General features: G+C 43.7%; 1 pseudogene; it reads right to left on the reverse strand.

Moving 5' to 3' along the window:
• Window positions 1–25,313, reverse strand: part of LOC134402415 (cytochrome P450 2J5-like) — a 45,928-nt pseudogene that overhangs the window by 11,597 nt on the left and 9,018 nt on the right.

Raw genomic sequence — 25,313 nt, forward strand, 5'->3', positions numbered from 1 at the left:
AAGAACTCGCCATATGAAGCAGACCTCAGAAGAGGCTCACGCAACCAGGTGAGCAGGGGCTGGTGGCGGCAGGGTGGGTGCCCAATGAGGTGAGCACAGGTGAATTCAATTACCCCAACAGAGTTAAAGGAGTACCAAAGGAGGATAAGGAGATTGCAGAGAAGCTGGAACCATCTAAAGTTTTTGTTTGTTGGTTTGTTGGTTTTTAAACCCAGTTGTTTGAGATTCCCTTGATAAAGCATTTTTCTTCAAATGTGTCAGGAACCTACAATTAGCGCAGCCGCCTTTTTTGGTTTGGTTACACAGAAGTGTCTCTTGGTCCCATGGGACAGATCTCTCTCACCTTGGATATCTAGATGAATTGTCAAGAGAAGCAACGCCCATTTCAGAGCAGTGGTGGTGGTGTCTGTTCCTGCGATGAAGAAGTCATGAATACACTGAGCCAGGTTCTCTTCATCATAGGTAGAGTCGGGGTCATTCCTGCTCTGATGTTGAAAGTGGGGAAGGTGAAATTCCATTTGCAATCAATTACAGGCTGCCTTTCAACACTTCCTTTACCTTCCATGCCCATCTTCTGTGCCATAGGCACTATGAGTGTGTTTATTGGTGTTGCTACTTTCTATTCCTTCCTGAACTATTGAAATACAGCATTAGTGTCTACCGGCATAGAAATCCAGTAAGAAATATGGAGTACCAGGAGATGATGGTTGTGCTTGGGTTTTTTTTAAAAGCTATATACTGTGATATCCTGTGCTCCACATGTGAGCTCTGCATTTATTGATGTGAACTAACTAATGCCCCGTGTTTCATATTTGTGATGCTCAGCACCCTTTCCCCACGCCTTAGTATCTCTGACTGTGGGACACACTGTGTTTTGGGGGAGGAAAATGTTGGGACCACAAGATGGACAGTCTAAAAATACTACCAGGCTTCACTATAAGCCTTAAATTGGTTTAGAGACATCGTTACTTCTTAACTCCTCCACCTATCCTTCTGAAACTTTGCAGGTTTCATGCCTGGGGAATCCTCTATGATCCCATTTGTGTGGTAGGAATTGTGTATCTATGATACACAATTCCAACCACCCAATGACTGAGGACTTCCCCTCCACTGCTCCTATCCTTAGGAAGCTTTGCAGGTTTTTTACTTATGGGCATCTCAAGGGTGTTTGTCATTTTCAGAACAATGGTCCACAAGAAACATAGGGGTATAAGTGCACCCTCTTTTGGAGACCCTCAAGATGTCAAGGCCGCTCTTGTACAAAAAACCCTGTACCTATTCTGAAACTTGATGTTCTGTATCTTTCTGAATGAGGAAAATGGGATATCTGAAACCAAACCAAACCAAAAAAAAACTAACATCATCTACTGCAAAAGTTGTGCTATTCCACTTTGTTCTGCTATGTGTTATGGAGTGGCTACGGTGACTATTGCAGCAGGAATGTCCCCTGGCTACACCCCCTTAGTTCCATCAGGCTAAAGTCAGTCAGCAGATCCCTCCACCCTCTGCCCAGACTGGCTCAAAACAGCCTCCTATTCATTGGCATAGATGCCAGCAAAATGGAAAAATGGACATTCGAATCTACAGAAGCCCACCCCCCCCACATGATACATACAGAAGGGGAAGGGGTGGGACAAGTGAGGCAGCCAGATCAAGCACTGCTTTGTCTTTGTGGAGGAAGGATGAATTTTTGAGCGTTGGGAGACTGAACTTTAGAAGTTGTGCAAAGAGCAGGAATTGTTAATAATTGAGCACATGCAGGAATACTGTGTCAGGAGACATGCTCACAGAGGTTCATAGAGCGTAAGAAGCTATACTCAAGGGGGTGGACATGCTGTTGATATCTTAGAAGATCCTGCTAGGCTCCACCACCAATGTAAATGGCAAATAGTATTAGACAATGATAAGCAACAGCAAAAAAGAAAAGAAAACCCTGCTGCATAAAGAGCACATCGAAATCCCACACACAAGCCAGAGGCAAAAGCAGTGGTAGGTAGTGAGTGAAAAAGCCTCATCTAGAAAAGCAGGGAGTGGAAGGATACCTTACAAGAGTAGTATTCAAATAAAAAGCAGGCACTTACTTTCTCCATCTGAAGGAGGTAGAAATCAATGAGATCCTGTGGCTCATGGAAGGACTGATGCTCCTTATGCTTCTCTATCTCCTCTTTTGCATATGAGAGCACCCTCCCCAGGGCAGATAATGCCTTTTGGTGAGGCCCTGGAAGATGTTTTATGATCCATGGGAAGACTTCGCACAACTATAGGGAAAACAAAAGCAAAATACTGACATTACCAGGGAGGAGGATGGGGAACACTGTCCATCACTCAACCTCTTTGGATTAGCACTTCAGTATCATCGTCTGGATTATTCTTGAGGGCTAGCATGTTCTTATTTGGTGAAAACCTGGATCTAGCAGCTTCTTCTGAATCCTACAATTAGTAGATTTGGAGAAATTATTCTAATGGAAGATATGAATGAAGATTTAGGCAGCAAATACATCATATATCTGGGCACAATTCCAGACCCACTCTCAAAACAAGCGGGCGGCCTTTGGTCACACGAGGAGGAGCAAAAGGATTCACCTGTTTGTATTGGTGGGAGCTGCTTGTTTTAGAAACCAGATTCCTAAATAAGGGGAGGCGGTGGTTGGAAATACTGCAACAAAAGCTGGGGTGAAACACCCTCCAACCACAAACAGAAAAAACCAAACAATCACAAAAACTGTTTAAATAGATGTGTATATATCTTGTTCTCATTGGCAAGTTATGTTACACTGCCTCAAACTATGTAAACACATTGTTCATAAATCATAACCTATCACATCAAGATACAATTGCATGTCATATCTCCAATTTAAACAAAATACTTAAGGCCAATTATTCTATTTCAAAAGTATGTATATGTATCAAGGCTCCCTTTTTTCTCTTTAGTTGTCAGAGAAGATAGCCTCACCACAGGGAACGTGAACTGCCGCTGCTGCTAAGGTGAGCAAACTATATGCCCATCTCACTCAGTGACCTGGTTTGCCCCTCCCAATCCAGCTCAATATCTGTGGATTGGAGGTGCCACTTCTGACTGGAGGAAGAGTGTAACCTCCAGTATTAGAGGAGGTTGTTGTTGGGGAACATGGGGAACAGGTTGTTGTTGGGGAACATGGGTGGGAGGGTGCTATTGCACTCATGTCCTGCTTGTGGGTTCCTGGTCGACAGCTGGCCACTGTGTGAACAGAGTGCTGGACTGGATGGACCCTTGGTCTGATCCAGCATGTCCCTTATGTTTTTAAGAGTGTTTCACTGCACCCCCATAATGAAGACTGATTCATTTTAGAACTGAATTTACCACTCTGTCCAGTATTACAGCTATTGTAGTTAGGGATGTTGGAGAATTTCCTCTGTTCTCCACTTGTAAGTGACCGGTTCTAATTTGCACATCCCAGACAAATATTCAGATTGTAACACAGTTACCCTTTGGATTATGCTGGGGCAAGATCTAGAGGTGTCCAGGCTAAACTTCCCCATCTTCACTTGTTACTTATTTTTCTGACATTTCAAGCATTCCATAGCCTAGAGCCAGTATACGTTTAGAACTGCCTTCTCCTGTATGGACCTGCCCAAGCCTCAAGTTCAGCCTTGCTCTGTGTCCCGTCGCCATCATGTGGCAGAAGCCATTCCAAAACTACAGGTAGGGATTCTCTATTACGTTATACAAGCACTCAATCTTTACATCTAAAATAGAATGTGTATGTGGGTCACTTTTTGAAACTCAAACGTAATTGCACCTGTGGAATATTTTTATTTATTTATTTATTTATTTTTGTCAAGAGGGATGCCACTGTACACATGTGTTACTAGCTTGGGGTTTCCCACAAGAGATGGCTACATGAGAGGGTGGCTAAGACAGGATAACATATGTTGAACTTTGGAATAGAATCATATGTCATCTGCAATAAATTACATAACATTAAAACATTGGCACTGGAATCAAAACATACCTCCATAAATACATAAGAAGTGTGATGCTGGATCAGATAAAGGGTCCGTCTAGTCTGGCACTCTGTTCCCACAGTGGCCAACCAGCCATTGGCCAGGGACCAACAAGGCAGGACATGGTGCAACAGCACCCTCCCACGCATGTTCCCCAGCAACTGGTGCACACAGGCTTACTGCCTTGAATACTGGAGATACCACACAACCATCAGAGCTAGTAGCCATGGATAGCCTTTTCCTCCAGGAATTTATCCAACCCCCTTTTGAAGCCATCCAAATTGGTGGCCATCACTACATCTTGTGGTAGTGAGTTTCATAATTTCACTATGCGCTGTGTGTCCTGGATCTCCCACCAATCAGCTTCATGGGATGAGCCCGGGGTTCTGGTATTTTGAGAGTTGGAGAAAAATGTCTCATTGTCAGATAGCACCTTGCATAAGGTATCACTGCACTTCTGGTATAGGTGACCTGTTTGTCTACATGAATATATTGACAACAAAGATCTGCATAGTTAAAGCAATGGTATTCCTCGTAGTAACCTATGGCTGCGAGAGCTGGACCATAAGGAAAGCTGAGCAAAGGAAGATAGATGCTTTTGAACTGTGGTGTTGGAGGAAAATGCTGAGAGTGCCTTGGACCGCAAGAAGATCAAACCAGTCCATACTCCAGGAAATAAAGCCAGACTGCTCACTTGAGGGAATGGTATTAAAGGCAAAACTGAAGTACTTTGGCCACATAATGAGAAGACAGGATACCCTGGAGAAGAGGCTGATGCTAGGGAAAGTGGAAGGCAAAAGGAAGAGGGGCCGACCAAGGGCAAGATGGATGGATGATATTCTGGAGGTGACAGACTTGACCTTGGGGGAGCTAGGGGTGGCGACAGCCGACAGAAAGCTCTGGCGTGGGCTGGTCCATGAAGTCACAAAGAGTCGGAAATGACTGAACAAATAAACAACAACAGAGGGCATTTCAAATGTGGACGTTGCTCTTGTTATCACCAGACATTAGAACTGAGACATTTAAGCATCCACAAAGTGACGTGTATCATTTGAACCATTTTGGAGGAAATGTAATTCATCCAATGTAATTTCTGTTATTCTGTGTCGATGTTATCTTCTCTATGTTGGACAGACTAGGACACCATTGAGAATTAGGATTACTGAACATTGAAGTAAAATAAAAACTGAAAATAACAACACACTTCTGGGACAAGAAGCACACCAAGGAACTATTTGAAAAAGATTATTTGAAATGGAAGCAAACTGGAGCCCCATCCCGAATCACATTTTTATTGTAATATGCTAATTCGTATAGTTATATGATGGGATTACTGTAACATTATGTATTTCATAATCAGAGATTGTGTGTAAACACTGAATGATGTTTCTATTAATATTTTCAGATTCTTGTGGTTTTCCACTCATTCGTACTTTCCTAAAAGCAAGATAGACATTTTATTAGATAAGTAATTGTCGATTGTTAACTTTTGAGGATACAGTATTCAGGAGAATAATTACTGTTGCATTCTTATCCTGTCTCTCCTCCAAAATGTTCATTGTTGTGTACATTGCCCCCCACCCACCCTGCACATCTCCTTTTATCTTCACAATAGTTGTGAGAAATAGCTATGTGGTCCCATAGTTAGGCTAAGAGACAGTAAACCCAGCACTCTAATCACTATCATAAGGATTTTCCAAATACTGAAAGGGAACACGGAGCTTTGGAAGACCTATCCGTCTCAGTAGGAAAGGAAAAGGCAACTCACAGTATGAAAGATGCTGCCTGCAAATTTTAAGCCAACATCAACGGCTTCAATCAGTTCCTGGAATTTATGATCTTCAACAGAAAATCGGTGTCCAAAGGTCACTGCACATATCACATTGGAGACTGAATTGATGATGAGCAATGAAGGGTCAAGTGGCTGCCCTGAAAATTAAGGCATCTTAATATTAATTCAACATCTCCCATTCCCACTGAGAGTGGGATTTCACAGAGGGTCATGGGAAGCTATTGTGATTTCTGGCCGCTTATTTTTTGTCAGAAATCAAGTAGGGCACTTTTGGACACAGGTTTCTTTTCCCATAGAGTACTACTCCACAGTAGTGCCGTTTTAGTGCGGCACAATAGTGCAGTAGCCTGCTTTACCCATCCACGATCTGTAGCCTGTTTTAACCATTCACAATAGCATGGTAACACTGTTTTAAACCTTCAGTAGTGCAGTAGCTTACTTTGCCCTGCTCTCTTTTAACCTTTCACAATATTCCAATGGTGGATGAGAAGAGAGAGGTGTGGGGTAAACTACAGGGACTTAATTCAGCACTTCGATTAAACTTCCCTGAATGGCAGTGTGTGGACAAGGATGGGGAGCAAGCCTCTTGCACACACTGAGTAGCACCAATGCAGTTCATACTGTTCAGTTCTACTTGCTGCACCCCACCCAGCCAATCCTGAAGTACGTCCATTTCAAGTGTCATGTGATCCATGAAAGTAAGTTCTTAGGTATGGTAGACTCCACTTTTCTTGCTTTCTGTGCCACTGATGGACCAAAGCAATTTCATGGAAATCTGCATATAATCAGATACCACTTCTCATACTGTTCCCATATAGATTGGGCCCAAGAAATTACATTCCAAAATGTACAGCGTTCAAAAAGATTTATGGGGACTGGGACACATGTCGGCATCATTTCCTAGCATTACATACCCTTTGCACGTGCAAAAGTCTCCACCAGCTGCTGGGCCTCCTCTTCTATCTGGCGCTCCATGCCTTTCTTCCCCAGTCCTAGTTTCCTCAGAGTAACTAGACCAAACCGTCTTTGCTGTTTCCAGGTGTGACCATTTGCAAGTATAATACCTGAGGTTGTCAGTAATCAATGAGATATTGTGATTTTATTAGACTGTAAGCCTATGCGGCAGAGTTTTGCTATTTTATTGTTTTACTCTGTACAGCACCATGTACACTGATGGTGCTATATAAATAAATAAATAAATAAAATAATAATAATAATAATAATAATAATAATAATAATAATAATAATATTACTCACAAAATTCATGTTAAAAACATGTTACGTTGCAAGCCCATAACATTTACTGCAGATTATGCTCATGCATCTAATAGCTGCCGCTCTTACAGAATGTAGAATAAGACTCTGTCTAGTACTATCTAAATTTACTGGTACTGGCCACTTCTGTATGCTTCAGAAACAATCAAAAGTGCTCATTCTCTTCTATCTTTGAGCAATGAATCATTCAGGGTTGATTCACACAGAATTTATTTTTCACTCCTGCATCTCAATTTGTGTGCTATTGTGTGATAGACAGAAAACAGAAGATCCTAGAAATTCCTTCAGTTTACAGTGCTACCAAAATGTATAATCTCTGAGCAACAGATTGCTGTGGGAATAATTACTGTCATGTTACACTGGCAATTTCCACAACTTTTAGAAATCACACATGAATATTTCTAACTCGTTAAACAACAGTGGACATTTATTACCTTAGAAAGGACCACCTATTCCTAAAGGAACCTTCCTTGGACCGGAGTGCAGCCAGAGAAGTCCTGTTTACAAGACTACCATTCAGATCCATCAGGCTGGCAAGATAAAGAGACAGGGCCTTTTCAGTGGTAGCCCTGTCCCTGTGAAACTCCCACAAGATGCGCATTTGGCTTCCTCCCTAGTTGCTTTAAAACAAGCCTTTCCAAGCTGCATTTAACTGAATAAAATCATTAGTCTATAATTTTAACTGCTGATCCTTTTTATCTATGGCATTGTGTTGGGTGTCTAATTGTTTTATGGATTAAATTGTTTTTATGATCTTAACTGTAAACTGTCTTGAGGGAGCCTTTCACTTGACTTCCTGGACCATTGTTCAATGGTGTGTTTAAACTCACGTGTGATACCCATATTACGTATTTTCTGTGTGCAATATCAACGTAACACTAGTGTTTCCTAATCTAATAATAATCTATGGGGAAGCCCAGAGTTTTCTGCCATGAGGACTAGTCGTTCAAACAGAGGAGAAATCCAATTGGAAAAGGAACCACTGTTGTCTTTCTCTTTAAGATGATTCCCTAGCTGCTGGGGGTTTGGGACATGGCTTCATGCCTTTAGTAGTCACATCTGAAGACTGATGCTAATATTGCAATTCAACTGCAACACACTTCTGTGCTTAAATTCTAACAGGGGCTGCACCAAAACTCCAGCTTATGCGTGAGAACCTCCTATCAGACCCCGTCACTACCAACAAAGGAGTTTGTCAGGGATGTCTGCTAGCTCCCCTTTTATTCAATCTATATTTAAATGATATTGTCCCTACCCTAACTACTCGTGACTTCTATCCACCCGCTTAAAGGATAGGAACATTTCGGTGCTACTGTATGCAGATGACGCTGTTCTCCTTTCACATACGCAAGTGGGGATGCGTAGGATGTTGATAGCGCTAAGCGTATATTGAAAGAATGAAGCCCTTAAAGTCAATTTAAGGCAGCGGCCAATGTAACAGCTAACGCTATTTGCCGCTTCACAGCTGAAGCAGGAGGACAGTGGGTAGCACCACTATTAGAACTGTTTAAAAGCAAATTATTCCCTCAGATTCTGTATGGAGTGCCCATTTGGGCCCATGCAGATATCACACTATTAGCGGTAGTACAGCATAAATTTCTATCTAGGGCCCTCGGAGTTCCCAGATCTACATCTAAGGATATTGTCCGACTGGAAACTGCATGCCACTCAATCCATACATTGACTCTAAAAGCAGCAATATCCTTCTGGTGAAAGATAGTGTTTCAGTTGGCCTCACCATTGGTGCTGTCCTCATATGATGATATGGGGAAGGATTCATGGGCAGACAGGATGAGACACTCTGTCTCCAAATTGGACTTCTTGCAAGCATTCCTCCTTATGAGGGGGTATGATGGGGCCAAGGATGAGATTTCTAGAAGGCTGTATGACTGTGATATTCAGACAACTATGGCAGCGGTCAAAGTGAGCACCTCAAATGGGCTCTATAAAAGTATCATTACTGCTCCGGGAAAGGCTCCCCTATATTTAACTTCTGGAATGCCACAAGAGCTGAGATCGCTATTTACTCGGTGCAGGTTAAATTCACTCCAGCTGATGGAGGTGAAGGTGAAGGTGCGCTATAAAAACCACCCTAGCGTCAATGTAGATTGCCCAGCAGGCTGCCCTAAAATTGAGGATGTGATTCATGTCCTAGTTGAGTGCCCAAGGTATGCGGAGTTGAGGAAACATTACCTTGAGCCTTTGATTCCCAGGTTTAACTACATGTCATCTAAAGGTATAGTTCAAAAACTTTTGGCTGGTACAGACTATTATACATCAAGTTTGGCGATGGAGGTCCGGAAACTATTGATTGACTCAAACGATTAAACTCTAATAACCCAAAATTATATGTTGGTTAACATTGTAATTATAACCTGGATGATTGATATCCTATTAACACTCTTTTTTGTAGCATTTTTGCTGGCTAGTGGCAAGCTTGCGGCGGGTATATTATTGTCTCATCTGTTTGCGAATGGCCCATGCGGCTAATATGCAATAAAGTTTATTGATATTTAAATTCTAATTTCAAAAGGATTTATACAGTTATCTAGTGAAGACTGAAGAACAGCAACACTGAGCTATTTGTGCAATTCTCATCATAGCTGTATCTGATGTGCAAGCAGCCATGGAAGTAAGAAATCCTTCCATTTTTTGGATTTCCACCACATGAATAAGATATGCTGCAAGCCCCACAAATAACAATGGGTTCATCGAACCAGCTGGATGATGCTTTTTTATCCTCTTACATTTTCTATATAAGTAGGGTGTGGCACAATGTGGTCTACCCACCATTATAAACATGCATGCACTGAGGGTCTTCCTACAAAGATCAACTCCACCAATGCAAATACTTAATATTATATGGATAGCACCAATACTAGGGTGAGCATATGAAAAGGAGGACAGGGCTTCTGTATCTTTAACAGTTGCATTGAAAAGGGAATTTCTGCAGGTGTCATTTGTATATATGAGGAACCTGGTGAAATTTCCTCTTCATCACAGCAGTTAAAGCTGCAGGTGCCCTGCCCTCTTTTAAATCTGGTCACAGTATAGCTGCAGTATAGCTCCTGCAGCTTTAACTGTTGTGATGAAGAGGAAATTTCACCAGGTGCAACATGCATACAAATGACACCTGCTGACGCTCCCTTTTCTATGTAACTGTTAAAGGTACAGGAGCCCTGTCCTCATTTTCATATGGTCACTCTAACCAATACTGTCCAATAACACATACAATAGAACACCGGTAAAAGAATATCAACCATGATGTTAAAAGAATATCAAATTCTAGCCTGAGATTGGCAGAAATGGGAGAAACTGAGAAGGAAACATACTAGCCACCACACTCTCTGAGTATTATAAATCTGATTCCTAGGGAAGCTATCCATTTAATAGAACGGAATAACTCATATATGAACTTCTGCCATCTGGACAGAGGCCATGGGTGTATGCTCAAAGTAATGAGCTCCTGGCTCTAAGGGAACAGTTAAACATCAAAAGTGCTAAAAACAATACAATTGATAACAAAAAAGTTAAGGGTGTAAACAGTAAACAAGGTTTAATATACTAATAAAAGCAGATTATAAAGAGCACTTATAACATAATCAATAGTGTAATCACACAATTAAAATGGTATATAGCACTCTCAGGAGAAGTAATAAGGAGAATCAAGACTGTACCACATATCAGAAAACCAGGGGAAACTTTCCTTGCTGTCGTTGCAGTGTCTGTGTGAATTGCTTACAAATCAAACACTTCACCAACCCCCAAAACAGCAGACAGTATACACTTTGGGAGATGTTTAACCGTGAGTCTAAGGGCTTTATCTACATCATTCAATGTCCATGCAAACTCATATATGGGCATGACTACTAGAAAAATAAAAACCAGTATTTTTGAGCATAAGAGTTGCATTAGGAGGGAACTCTTCTGGATCTTTACATTACAAACCATGGTGCCCAGAGGCCTAAAGCATGACTGTAATTGGCACTCATATTCTGTGTAATTAAGTGATTATTTCTTGCAGAGTTGAATTTCCATTGGTCTTATTCTTTCTTATTTGCCGTGGTTGTTAGTTTGTTTAAGGGCCTCTTTGGATAAAGGCAGGAATTAACTGCTTTTAGGACCTTGCCCCTTTACTTGATGGCACAGGTGCCTGTTATAAATCTTTGATTCATTAGCGCCAGTATGTATGCCTGACTTTAGGGTGACCATATGAAAAGGAGGACAAGGCTCCTGTATCTTTAATAGTTGCATAGAAAAGGGAATTTCAGCAGGTGTCATTTGTGTATATGGAGAACCTGGTGAAATTCCCTCTTCATCACAACAGTTAAAGCTGCAGGAGCTATACTAGAGTGACCAGATTTAAAAGAGGGCAGGGCACCTGCAGCTTTAACTGTTGTGATGAAGACGGAATTTCACCAGGTTTCCCATATATACAAATGACACCTGCTGAAATTCCCCTTTCGATACAACTGTTAAAGATACAGGAGCCCTGTCCTCCTTTTCATATGGTCACCCTACCTTTGTTGTCAGTGGTTGTGGAGGTATTGGTGAAGGACAGTGTCATTCTGAATAATAATAATAATAATAATAATAATAATAATAATAATAATAATATATTTAGGGTGACCATATGAAAAGGAGGACAGGGCTCCTGTATCTTTAACAGTTGCATAGAAAAGGGAATTTCAGCAGATGTCATTTGTATATATGGAGAACCTGGTTAAATTTCCTCTTCATCACAACAGTTAAAGCTGCGGGTGCCCTGCCCTCTTTTGAATCTGGTCACTCTAGTATAGCTCCTGCAGCTTTAACTGTTGAGACGAAGAGGGAATTTTGTCCATAAATACAAATGATACCTGCTGAAATTTCCTTTTCTATGCAACTGTTAAAGATACAGGAGCCCTGTCCTCTTTTTCATATGGTCACCCTAAATGTATTTATTACCTGCCTTTCCCTCTGGATTGGGGTGGGGAGCAACATTAAATGCAATATAATACATAAAACTAGTAAAAAGAGCATATAAAACCAATACTATATTAAAATAACAACCACAGCTTATTAAAATTCTTAGGTTTAAAATTCATCTGGGTAGGCCTGCTAGAAGAGACTACTTTTTATGGCAGTCTTAAACTCAGAGAGAGTATTAAGGCAACAAATCTCCTCTGGCAGGCCATTCCACAGTCTGGGGGCAGCAGAAGAAAAGGTCCTCTGGGTAACAGTTGCCAGCCTAGTTGTGGATAACTGGAGTAAACCCTTCCCAGAGGACCTGAGTGTGCAGGGCAGATTGTATGAGAGAAGGTGATCCCACAGGTAACTTGGATCCAAACCATGCAGTGCAGAAGATGAAGATGCAGAAGATGAACAAGCATCCTCCCTTGATGAGAATATGTCTCTGCGAAGTGGCAGTCTTGTGGTAGTGAGAGACTTCATCATTAGACACAGACAGCTGGGTTTGTGAAGGACATGTAGACCACATGGTAAATTGCCTGCCTGGTGCAAAGGTTGCAGATATCACACACTGGCCATTGCTAGACGAGGTTTTAGCATGGTGTGAGGCCCCGTCTCCCTCCTGTGCATCCAGATGATGCACAGGGGATTCCGGGGTCAGGCCAGGCTAAGACCTCCCTTAACCCGGGATAAGTGGATTCGCTTATGGCCCGGCTTTTCCGCAGCCCCGGCCTGAGTCCGGGGCTGTGGAAGGTCTAGCAGGGTCCGTGGCTTTCCTGGCTGCTCGCTTACTCGTGAGTAGCCAGGAGAAGCCACGGACTGGGCACAGCGCTCATAGGAGCACTGTGCCCATCGGGCTGGGGGGGAATCACAGGGGGGGAGCTAGGGGCCAGGGGAAAGGCCGGACCCGGCAGGAGAGGGGGGGAAGAAGAACGGGAACGGGCATCGGGGATGGGGGATGGGGGTCAGGGGAAGAAGGACGGGGGACAGTGTCCGGGAAAGCTGCCAATAGACCAGCTAATTAGATGGAGATACAGATGTGGGCAGACAAACCCCAAGAATTTGGCCACAAACTCAGCAAACAAACAGTGGAGTTTGTCTTCAGCTGTGCTATGAAACAACACAGTTAACTCTTTAATGTCAGAGTACAAGACGTTTAAACATGAGGCAGAGTCCCGTTCCAAAAGTCAGAGGCTTATGAGAGGTAGAGAGAGTCCACGAAAACACTCCAGAAGTCCAGGGATACGAGCAGGTCACGAATTCAACCAGGATACAGGGTCACCAAGATCCGAAACAGGAACCAAGAGCTTTCACCAGGATGCTCAGTTAATCTCTGGCAAAGTTCCTGTTGCTTCCCAGCTCTCTAAATACCCCTCCCTGGCAGCTACAGGTGTTCCCTGTTGAGCTGGCGTCTAGCATAAATACGCAAAGACCTGCGCCGGGCTTCCTTTTCCGCCCTATGCTGCCTAAACAACTGTGCAGGTAAGTTTGTTGCTTCTCCCTCTGTGTCTTCTGAATTGGCCAATCTCCCTGCTGGTTTAATTACCAGCACATTGTTACTTGGCTCTGCCTCCACTTCGTTCTCTGAGTTGGCCCCACTCCCAGCTGACACCAGTTCAGCAGCCATGACAACAGCCTCTGTCTGCACCGGTTCTGCTTCCTCCTCCTCTGAGTCCATCCCCAGAAACTTTTCAGAGGGCCTAACAGACAGGGCATTGGGGACGGGGGGGGGGGGGAAGAAGGACGGGGGACAGGGCATCATGTATGGCGGACGGCAGGGGGGAAAGAAGGATGGGGGACAGGGCATCGGGGATGGGGGGGAAGATGGACGGGGGACAGGGTATCAGGGACGGGGGAAAGAAGGATGGGGGACAGGGCATGGCGGACAGGGGGAGGACGGGCGAGCGAATGGGCAGGGGGGGCATCAGGCATTGTGGGGGGGAATCAGGGGCGGGGGGAGCGGGGACCCTATATTTATTTTTAAAAACCACTTACCTTTACGGCGGTGTGCTCCTGCGCACATGGCCCTTTAAGGGGGGGGAAATGGCAGATGCGACAGGGCTTCCCCTTGCCCCATCGCGTGTTGACATGTGGAAAAGGGCGATGCGTGCATTAGATGTAGAGCGCCATCGCCCTGACTCCCGGCCAGATTATCCGGTAGGTCTAGCAAGGCCCACTGTCTAAATAGCTTTATAGATAGTGCTGGGGTGGAGTCAGTGGTCATGGTCCTTGTTGGTACCATTGGTGTGGGGAAATATATCATGTGATAATGGAAGCCAAATTTAGATGGCTAAGATCGGGAGTTGAAATCCAGGACTGCTGAATTCCTTGTTTTGAATGCGATCACAGTTGTACTATATTTACCATCTATTTTCAGAGTTCACCTCCTAGAGATATCCTCAGCTTACGAAAATTTCATAGAGAGATCTTGTGTTCCACGTTGCTAACATCCCTCTTAAATTTTGTCTGGAGGAAAGACCAGCACATCTGCTTATTCTGTTGAGTAGAATTTGACCCACAGAGGGTTAAATGATTGTAAAGGGTTAAAAGCTTTATAATCATGTTTCTGGACTTGGCAAGATTGCAACCGGAGTGTGGAGGACGTGGTCTACGCATCAGACATGGACAGAGGAGAATTGGCTAATTGGACAATTAAGTATGTTGCAATACTAGTGGTGAAATGTATTTAAGATGCACAGTGTCTAATGACATCTTATTAGGTTTAGATTGTTAGGTTCAGGTTTAGGTGATTAGGTATTAGGTGTTCGGAGATCCGTGTTGATATTATGATGACCATGCATGTAAATGAAAGTTTATACTAAACTGATGAGAAAACCTCAGTAAAAGAACTTTACCGATGAATAAGGACTGTATTATTTATTCCCCTCAATGAGTCTCTCAAGGAAAAGTGCAAGGACTTTGCAGCCAAAACTTTTGTTGCATGCTACGGACTATGTTCTTATCATTCACAACTTACCTCTTTCTCTTCCTACAACTTTAGTGAAAGGAGTCGACGGTCGCTCAGAGAATTCTCCTGAATGGTTGATCAGCCATTTCTTCACAGCTTGGAATCCAGACAGAACAATTGCAGGTTGATGTCCTAGCCATATAGTGTAAATGTTTCCATATTGCTTTGCCATCTGCCATTTGGGTCAAAGTATAGAAAGGGAATGTTACAATTAAACAATGCAAGTTAATACATGAGGGTTAACCTTGTGAGTGGGGGGGCAGGCGGGTGAGCAAGCAAGCAAGCAGGGGGGGCAAAGGGGGCATCGGACATGGTGAGCGGGGGCGGACGGGTGAGTGAGCAAGCAGGGGGGCCGAGCGAGCAAGCGAGGGGGCGGGCAGGGGGTGGACAAGCAAGCGAGTGAGGGGCAGGCAGGTGGGGGCATCAGACATTGTGGGGGGGAAATTGGGGCAGGGGGAGCGGGGAACCCCCCTTTTTTTTTAAAAAAAAGACCTAACTTATCGTTGGTGCGCTCCTGCGCACATGGCCCCTTTAAGTTTTTTTTAAATGGCTGACGCAACAGGGCTTTCCCTTACCCCGTCTCATGTCACATGTAGACTGGGGCGACAGCCCATGCTAGCTGCAGCGTGGGCTCGCCCCTACTCCCCACCAGATTAACAGGTAGGTCTAGCAAGGCCCTCAGTCTCTCCTCATAGGGCTTTGTTTCCATCCTGGCTGCCCTCCTCCGAACATGTTCCAGCTTGTCTGCATTCTTCTTGAAGTGTCATGCCCAGAACTGGATGCAATGCTCCATCTTGCCTTCTCTCTCCCAGTTTTCCTTTCCCCCTCAGATTCCTGCCTCATCTTTCCTTCTCACTTTCCCTTTGTTCTCCCAGAATATTCCTTCCTCCACCTTTGCTGATATTCCCACCCCATTGTGTTTATTCCCTCCTTTCACCTACCTGTTCCCTGCCTAGTATCAGAGCAGGAGAGAGGCTCTTCTGGTTGCCCAGTCCCACTGTGACAGGCAGGTAGGCAAGCCAAACCTTGCCAGAGGCATCTTATCCAACAACCATAACCCCTTTAGGGCACAATCCTATGCAGGTTTAGACAGAAAAATCTTCCAGCATTCCCAGTTACAATGGCTTAAAGCAGGAGTGGGCAATTTGTGGTTCTCCAGATATATTGTCATACAGCTCCCGTCAGTCCTAACCAGCACAGCCAATGGTAAGAGATCACGTAGGCCAAAACATCTGGAAGGCCACATGTTACCACCCACCACTTGCTTAGAACATCAGCTTTCATGTGTTGGGTCAGGACCAACCACTGGGTTGCAGCTTGAGTTTAGGTGGGTCACAAGAGGAGCTAGGGGGGTGCAGAGTGGGTCTTCTCTACCCAAAAATTTGGGGTGGTGCCCCATTGAGGTGATTCTCTGCCCCAATTTTGGAGCAGCTCCCCTTATTCTGCCCCATCAGATTACCCATCAGTGAACTGCCAGTTTTTGGATAACCACTCTAGTCAATGGAAATTAATCAAGTACTTACAGCACCTTCATTTTTAATGCTAAAGAGATGAAACTTGGCATGGTGATAGCTCTTAAGGAGGGATTTAGCCATGCCTTCAAATCAGATCCATATACACCTTGATTTTTTTAGGAATTTTTAAATTTCCCCCCTCAAACCATTATCCCCCTGAAACCAATACACAGACACACAGACACACACACACACACACACACACACACAAACACACGTTAATCCACCCCTGTGAATTTATGGAGGGAGCTTTTATCCTTTACTTTGCTAATGCAAAGCTCCACTGCTGCTGGTGAAAGTTTCTACTCCAGCCTTCTCCAACCTGATGCCCTCCAGATCTAGTGGAACCCACACCTGCACTGGAAGCCCAGCCAGCCAACAGGAGTATTTATTTATTTATTTATTGCATTTCTATACCACCAAACAGCTGAGGCTCCCTGGGTGGTTCACAAAAATTAATACTACTCAAAGTATAAAACAAACAGTATAAAAACATGATCTGAAATACAATATAAAAGCACATAATAGTTTAACTGAAATAAAGAGCCTGTCTGTGCCTGACTCAGGTGTAGAAGCTTTGTCACTCATGATGCCAGTCAGCCCAGCAGCAATTTCACACTGTGGAAATATGAATGATTGACTTCTATGAATCTGAGCAGAAATGTACTCCCTCTCCAGAATCAGCAGCCAGTTAGTGTTTCCCACTCCCCCAAACACTGTGATTGGAGGAGAACATAGTCACGGACAGTGCTGTGGCAATTCCTAATTGGTTAGCCACAGATGTCAATATCAAAGCAACTCCTCACCCCACTCAGCATCTTCCAAATATGGAGATCTTCAATTGAGACACACACACAGAGAGAGAGAGAGAGAGAGAGAGAGAGAGAGAGAGGGAGGATTGATGCCTGAAAAACAGTTGGAAAATTTCAGAGATGTTAAGCTGCAATTGGGCACGTCTCCACTCTGATATTAATCAATGGGTTTGGAAGCGGCCAATCTCTACTCTGGAAGATAGAATGCTCTGTGGATGTCCATGGTTACCAGATAATTCTGGGGCGGAGTGCACACCCTTGCTACTACCATACAAAATATATGGTCAATTGAAAAGTGTGTCCCTGGTAGCTTGGAGATAGTTAATACATCTTTTGGCCTGCTCAGAATTGAGCTGCTCTCCTTATAACCTAATCATAATACTTTAGCAAGCAATATGGGCTGATAAGGATTTGTTTATTTTGTGAGAGAGATTGGAAGGGGGCCCCTGCTTAGGGTGACCATATGGCAAGGAGGATATGGCTTCTGCAACTTTAGCAGTTGTATTGAAAAGGGAATTTCAGCCATTGCTGTTTGTATGCAGGCAGCACCTGGTGAAATTCCTGCTTCATCACAACAGTTAAAGCTGCAGGAGCCCTCCCTAGCATGACCAGATACAACAGAGGGCAGGGCTCCTGCAGCAGAGATTTCACCAGGTGCTGCAGGCATACTAATGGCTCCTGCTGAAATTCCCCTTTTTACGCAACTGGGTCCTGTCATCCTTTCCATATGGTCACCTTACTCTTTGTCTCTTGTCTGTTGCAGGTACATAAAAGTTTCCTTCTCCTTTATTGGGAAAAAGATTGTGAGTTGTGTTTGACTGGTAAGAGCAGGGGCTGTTTCTCAGCGGTAGAGCACGTGCTTTTCATGCAGAAGGTTCCAGTTTCAATCCTTGGCCATCTCCAGAGTCTCTCCAGTTAGGTCTAGGGAAGAATCCTGCCTGAAAGAATAGACAGCTGTTACCAGTCATTGCTGCTAATACTGAACTAGATAGGTCAATGGTCTGTCTCAGCATAATCCAGCTTCTTACGTTCCTATGCTCCACTTGATGCCAGAGGATCTACAAGAAAGGGATATTTAGGTGGATCCGATTTTATAATACAGAACATCTAGAGCACATTTTATCATACATTAGATTACATACATTACAAGCAGACTGAAGGGGTGTGTGCAGAGAAGTCTTTTCTATTTAATTTTTTTTGTTCTCCAGCCAACTACATGTTATATGAGGTATGTGCAAGGCGGCACCGGCTATTAGAGGCCTTGTTTCTTTTGAGTAATCTCCTGCTTATGAAATTGTGGAGCAATAACATTTTGAGAGAGAATAATGCATCTGTTCCTGTAAGTGTTTGTTATTTTGTGGGAAGTTATGGCAAGGAGATAAAACATCCCAAATATTGTGAGTTGTGGCTCCATTGGAGCTGTAGCTTCCAAGGTTTGTGCAGCTCAAGTGTAGTTTTTAAATTTGTTTCTTTCTTACATTTATATCTTGTCTGTTTTCCACCTTGGAACTCAAGTTGGCATACAAATGTCGATCTTCCACCCAGGAACTGACCAGAATCTACCTGTGTCACGAAAAGCTTCATCCCGTGTACCTGATTCCCTCAGATTATCCCTGTAGCGCTAAGATTTCGTTGTTGTTGTTTTTGCTACCAGGTGACAGCAATCCTTTGCATACCATGAAGTGAGTTTAAGGGGGGAAATGTTAAAAAATCATTAAAAAATCAACGGATATCCCAATTCAATTCAAATTGGGAGTGCTTAAAGCTCTCCCTAGTATCTATTATTGTACCAATTTTGGTGTCTTTAGCCTTAAAGCTTACGCAGATGTAAGCATTTGTTTAAAATCCTGCTCCTGCGCCCCAGCGGCGGCTCAGAAGATACGCTCAAAATGTAGGGGCTAAATATGGCGACTCTTTTGGCTTTATTGCATAATTAAGGCAGGATGCATGGGAGTACTTCACAATCAAAGCAGATTATAAGGTGGAAAACTTCTGAGTCCTTTGCATGCAATTCACAGTGATTGCACAGTATAACGCTGGTGTGATAAAGCTCAAAGTATGAATGAAACATGTATTGTTGATAAGAATTCATTATATTTCATAGGAGTGCTATTCATAATAATCTGTGTATGAAAACTGCAAATGATTAGTAATAGAACGATCAGCTATGCATATTACAAGCTAGCTTTAAGTTCGTGTTCTAGGGATTGGGGCAAAAAAGCTTGCCTCAAGTAGGGTGATTAGTTCTTGTAAGTAAAAAAGCTCATTATCTCATGTTTTCAGAGATTCATCCCACGTACACTTTTGTTCTCGTTTACACTTGAATTATCCCATTTTGGTTATATAGTGCTTATATTAGATTGTAAGCCTATGCGGCAGGGTCTTGCTATTTACTGTGTAATCTGTACAGCACCATGTACATTGATGGTGCTATATAAATAAATAAATAAATAAATAAATAAATAATAATAATAATAATAATAATAATAGTGCTTACATAGCATATGAAAACCCGTAAGCTTACACCTCTGCTGTAGAGCATTGCAGAGATCTATTGAGGTTCCCTCACACATGTTATCACACCCCCCCAGATCTTCTTTGTACCTCCTCCTACCGTTCATTGTTTGTTTGAAGTGGGGACAACCCCCTCTCTGACAACAGGGATTGGGATTTGCTTCTCTTGTTACTGAACATCAAAGTAGAACATTATGTAAGACTACAGTCAACTAAATCCCATTGAGTTCAACAGAATGCATTTCCAAATTAGAGCCCCTGGGATTTCAGTCTTAATTTTTGTAACTTTAAAAAGGGGAAAAAAACCTGGGGTGGGTGGCTGGGATGGCTGAACGAAGAGCGGTAGGAAGTGGCTGTCTCAACTCCCAGTGTATGGAGGAGGAGACTTCAAACGTAGCACCAGGACCTCCAATGACAGAGAAATTGAGAGGCAAATCACAGTTAGTGAGAGGATTAAGCGGTCCTTTCCCATGTGGGGGCTCCCAATAAAAATTGGGGGGAACCCATTTTTAAAAAAAGAGAAGAAAAAGGAGGTGAGATGCAGGATCCCCCCCCCCCCCGCAATGGAGAATGTTTCCATCTCGGCTTCCCCCTGTTTGTGTCTCTGAGCAAATCTGTGACCGGGCTGTCAAGGACCTTGAGTAATCATTGTGTTGAATCATCCCACTCTGCACCTGGCCGATATTCCCGTTGTACATGCAACCAAGCCAATAAAAGATCAAGGCTGAGCCGGTTTATTATTTATTTATTTATTTATTACATTTTTATACCGCCCAATAGCCGAAGCTCTCTGGGCGGTTCACAAAAATTAAAACCACAGTAAAACACCCAACAGGTTGTGGGGCTTCCTTGCAGCAGTGTGGATCCTGGTAACATAGGCTGAGAGGGAATGCTTTTCTGTCTGTGAGGCTACGTCCCACAGAGGTAGAGTTCATATAAAAGTTAGTTTAAGGGCTGGATGACTTGGGAAAGGAGTGGCTGCTTGTTCAGCATCGGGGGGGGGGGCGGAGGGTTGAGTGTGTGAGTGTGGGGAGTGTTGTGTTTGTCCTTCCTGCCTTTCTTGTTTTTATGCTGTGTCCTTTCCCCTTATGTGTTGTTCTGTCCCTGGGACGTGGGAACCCTACCAGACCTTGTGTGTGCATTTAATAAATTGTTTTGAACCCTACCGTGATGTGGCTGTTATTTCTGGTGCGTCAGACTTATCCTAGACTGGGGACGCAGGTTACTGGCTCCTTGACAGGCAGTACTGCTCAGCCCACCAAGATGGTTCTACGATCGGAGTGCCTCCAACAAGCCCCCCCCATTTTTCTAAACACTCTCAAGTTCCCAGAGAAACTTTACAGTCTCAAGGCCAAAGGAGGTTGTTTGTGAGCTCTTTCCCTGAGATTCCTGAAACTTGCACAGACATTCCAAACTAGTTTTAATTAAAGCTAACTATAACCTGCAAGGCATCCTGGCCTTACTTGAACCCTATACCTGATACACCCTCACCCTGGGGGTGTGGTTGGGAGCTGGAAGAGCTCTGGATTATGTGGATCCACAGCTGCACCCTCTCTGCCCACAAGCACACACCATCACACTTCTTTCCCCTCTCTCCAAAGTTGGAGTTCTGACTTTGGAAAAGAAGCCGTAATGAAGGTTCCCACAGTGACTGGAAGGGGCTGGGAGAGGTGATTCATGGTCAGATCTCTCTCACTGTGGGTGGACCTTCACAGCAAATTTGGCTGTGTTAAACATTACAAACTATCTGTACTGTAAAGTAGATATTTGACCTCACCCTTATCACTGAGGGTAGGAAACACCCTTAAGAGCTTCTCTAAATATTTTTTCCTAGGCGTTTCATGCAGTTTACAGTGTAGCATATAGTACATGGTGTCCTCTACCGATTGGCTGCCACAGATGTATAGGTGCTAATCTATGGGGATTTTCTTGAACTTGCCTTCCATAAAGTTGGATTTCATTGGCTGGCAGCTTCAGGGTAGTGAATGCCCTGTGAAGAGGTGGATTTAGTTTAGACAACTATTTCTCTATCCTGTGGACTGTGGGAATGCTGTGGACGTCATATATCTTGACTTCAGCAAAGCTTTTGACAAAGTACCACATGACATTCTGATTAACAAACTAGCTAAAAGTGGGCTAGATGGAACAACAATTAGGTGGATTCACAGTTGGCTATAGAATCGGACTCAAGGAGTACTTATCAATGGAACCTTCTCAAACTGGGGAGAGGCAACGAGTGGGGTACCGCAGGGCTCAGTCCTGGGCCCAGTCCTCTTCAACATTTTGATTAATGATTTGGATGAGGAGGTGCAAGGAAGGCTTATCAAATTTGCAGATGATACAAAATTGGATGGGATAGCTAATACCCCGGGAGACAGAAAAAACTTTAAAGTGATCTTAATAGGCTGGAGTGCTGGGCTGAAAACAACAGAATGAAATTTAATAGGGATAAATGCCAAGTTCTATATATAGGAAATAGAAACAAAATGCACAGTTACAAGATGGGGGATACTTGGCTCAGTAATACTACAAACAAGAAGGCTCTTGGAATTGTTGTAGATCACAAGCTGAGTATGAGCCAACAGTGTGATATGGCTGCAAGAAAGGCAAATGCTATTTTGGGCTGCATTAATGGAAGTATAGCTTCCAAATCATGTGATGTACGGGTTCCTCTCTATTCAGCCCTGGTTATGCATCTTTTAGAGTATTGCATCCAGTTCTGGGCTTCACAATTAAAGAAGGACACAGACAAGCTGGAGCTTGTTCAGAGAAGGGCAACCAGGATGATCAGCGGTCTGGAAACAAAGCTCTACGAAGAGAGACTGAAACAACTGGGCCTGTTTAGCCTGCAGAAGAGAAAATTGAGGGGAGACATGAGAGCACTCTTCAAATACTTAAAAGGTTGTCACACAGAGGAGGACCAGGATCTCTTCTTGATCCTCCCAGAGTGCAGGACACGGAATAACGGGCTCAAGTTAAAGGAAGCCAGATTCCAGCTGGACGTCAGGAAAAACTTCCTGACTGTTAGAGCAGTATGACAATGGAGTCAGTTACCTAGGGAGGTTGTGGGCTCTCGCACACTAGAGGCCTTCAAGAGGCAGCTGGAAAAGCATCTGTCAGGGATGCTTTAGGGTGGATTCCTGCATTGAGCAGGGGGTTGGACTCGATGGTCTTGTAGGCCCCTTCCAACTCTGCTATTCTATGATTCTGTGATCAAATGTTTTTTGGCTGAGATGAAATTCTACACTGTCATTTTAAGAGCTGTTAGCTCATCAAAGAGCTTCTTCACTAATTGCCTCTGCAATATGCATTGTGAGCTAAGAAGTCCCAAATTAGACCGGTCTAGTAACTCGGCATCCTCATAGATGGAAAGGCGCTCTGCTCGAGACAGAGGTATGTTGTCTAAATTCTTAGCATATTCTTCAGTTAAAGTCAGACAATGCTCAGGTGGGTGCAGAGGTGTGTGGTGTAAGTTTGTTTTGGAAACCAGTGTCTCTTTTAACCTTGGAGTAAGACATTTTTCTTTATCTTTGGTTCCTTTACTGGAGCAAAATAGTTTGACAGCTTACTTTGGTTAGATGAAGACTGCTCCAGTTTCCTCTTTTGTCTGGTTGGCCATTGTGTGAACAGAGTGCTGGACTAGATGGACCCTTGGTCTGATCCAGCATCAGGGCACTTCTTATATCTTGTAGTAACTGCTATCTCATGAGTATAGAACTATAGTATTAAGGGGGGGAACCTACACAGAGGTAGCTCGCTTTCTTTCACTCTGACTACTCCCTAGTATTCCTCTTCTTTTGCAATGCCAAGTATAATTTTATATTGCTCATTTTCTTACACCCATATCTCTACCAGTGAGTCCCACACGACTAAAGCAGAGTGGCATCCAGAGCAGATAAGAACCTCAAGGAAATTTGTAGTTAGTTGGAGTTTACTGTGGAGGGTGGGGAAATTTGCTCTGCTCTCCTCCAAAGTTCAGTTGTAATGAGAAGAAATAATAATAAAATACCCAACGGATTGACAACTTGCCAAGAATAAAATAATTAAAACAAACTAGAGAGCCAAGGTAGAAGGCTGCTGCATACATCACCATCTTACTGGAACAGGAAAAGTGGCCATGTCTACACCTTAAAGGTGTAGAGGGAGGGTGTGGGGGATCATGGATTAACCTGCTTCCGCAATCCTCCCCCAGTATCTTGACAGCCCCACGACATCCCAGAAGGAAAGAGGGACATTGTGGCCACCTTTTTTCCTCCAAGTGGAGCTGCACATGCAGCAAAAAGAAGGTTTAAAAAATGCGGCCAATTTCCCCTGCTATCCCCCCACCCCCATGGTCATGGAGCCACCCCATGTGGCTCCGTGCCCATTACAGGCCCTGGGAGCATGCAGCACACCAGCCACGGTCCTTGGGATGGTCCCAGGACCATGGCGAAAGTCGGGATAACTGGGCAACCAGTTATTCCAGGAAAATGCAGGGCTCATCCCTGCCTACCCATGGGATTTCCTGTGTGTCATTTGGGCATACAGAGATGATCCAGGGACAACCCTGGAAAAATGGCTGGTGTAGACATGCCCTTTGTTTCCCTGATGACCTTTATCAAGAGAGGGATAGCAGGAGTGCAACTTTGTTAACTCTGCTTGATCTCTCCTCGGCTTTTGGAGCCATCAACTATGGTATCCTCCTGGATCAGCTCAATGGCTGGATATTGAAGGCACTGTGTTACAGTAGTTCTGGTTCTCTCTGCTACTATTTCAGAAAGCAAAGCTGGGTGACTATTCCTTGGCTCCTTAGCCTTTGATCTAGGAAGTCCAGTGGGTAATATCTTCTATCCTTGTTTAATGTGTCTATGAAGCTGCTAAGAGTGGTCAGATCTGGAGTAGAGTGCCATCAGTGTGCTATATTTCCCTGTGACTTCTGAATCAGGTGAGGCTGTGCAGGACTTCAGTCAGTGCCTAGACTCAGTGATGGGTTGGATGAGGGCAATAAACGAAAGCTGAATCTTGGAATAATGGAGGATCATTAGGTGAGAGATTCCTGAGTCTGGGAGATAGGGGTATTGCTTGTTTTGTATGGGGTTGCATTCCTTCTGAGAGGTCAGGTTTGCAGTTTGGGGGTACTCCTAGATCCGTCACTGTTCCTGGAGTCCCAAGCGGCCACAGCAGCTCAGAATGCTTTCAACCAGCTTTGACTGGTCTACCAGCTACAGCCTCTCCTGGACAGGGATCAGCAAATGTTGGGGCTCCCCCAAACCTGCTTACACTTTCCTCTTGTACATGGCTCTTAGAGAACTCAGATTGTTATTAGTCTATAAGATAAGAAATAAGTGTTGTTGGAAATGAAACCCAACAGAAGAGGACTTAATGTGTATTCAATGAAATGATGAGAACTGGAAATCCTAATAGGATTGATAATTGTATATACAGAGAAATTTGCTATAGGATACTTAACATAATAGCTATAAAATTTAGAGGTGTGCACGGACCCCCCGATCCGTTTCTCTTCC

Source organism: Elgaria multicarinata, chromosome 8 (assembly GCF_023053635.1).
Source record: "Elgaria multicarinata webbii isolate HBS135686 ecotype San Diego chromosome 8, rElgMul1.1.pri, whole genome shotgun sequence".
Classification (NCBI taxonomy): Eukaryota; Metazoa; Chordata; class Lepidosauria; order Squamata; family Anguidae; genus Elgaria; species Elgaria multicarinata.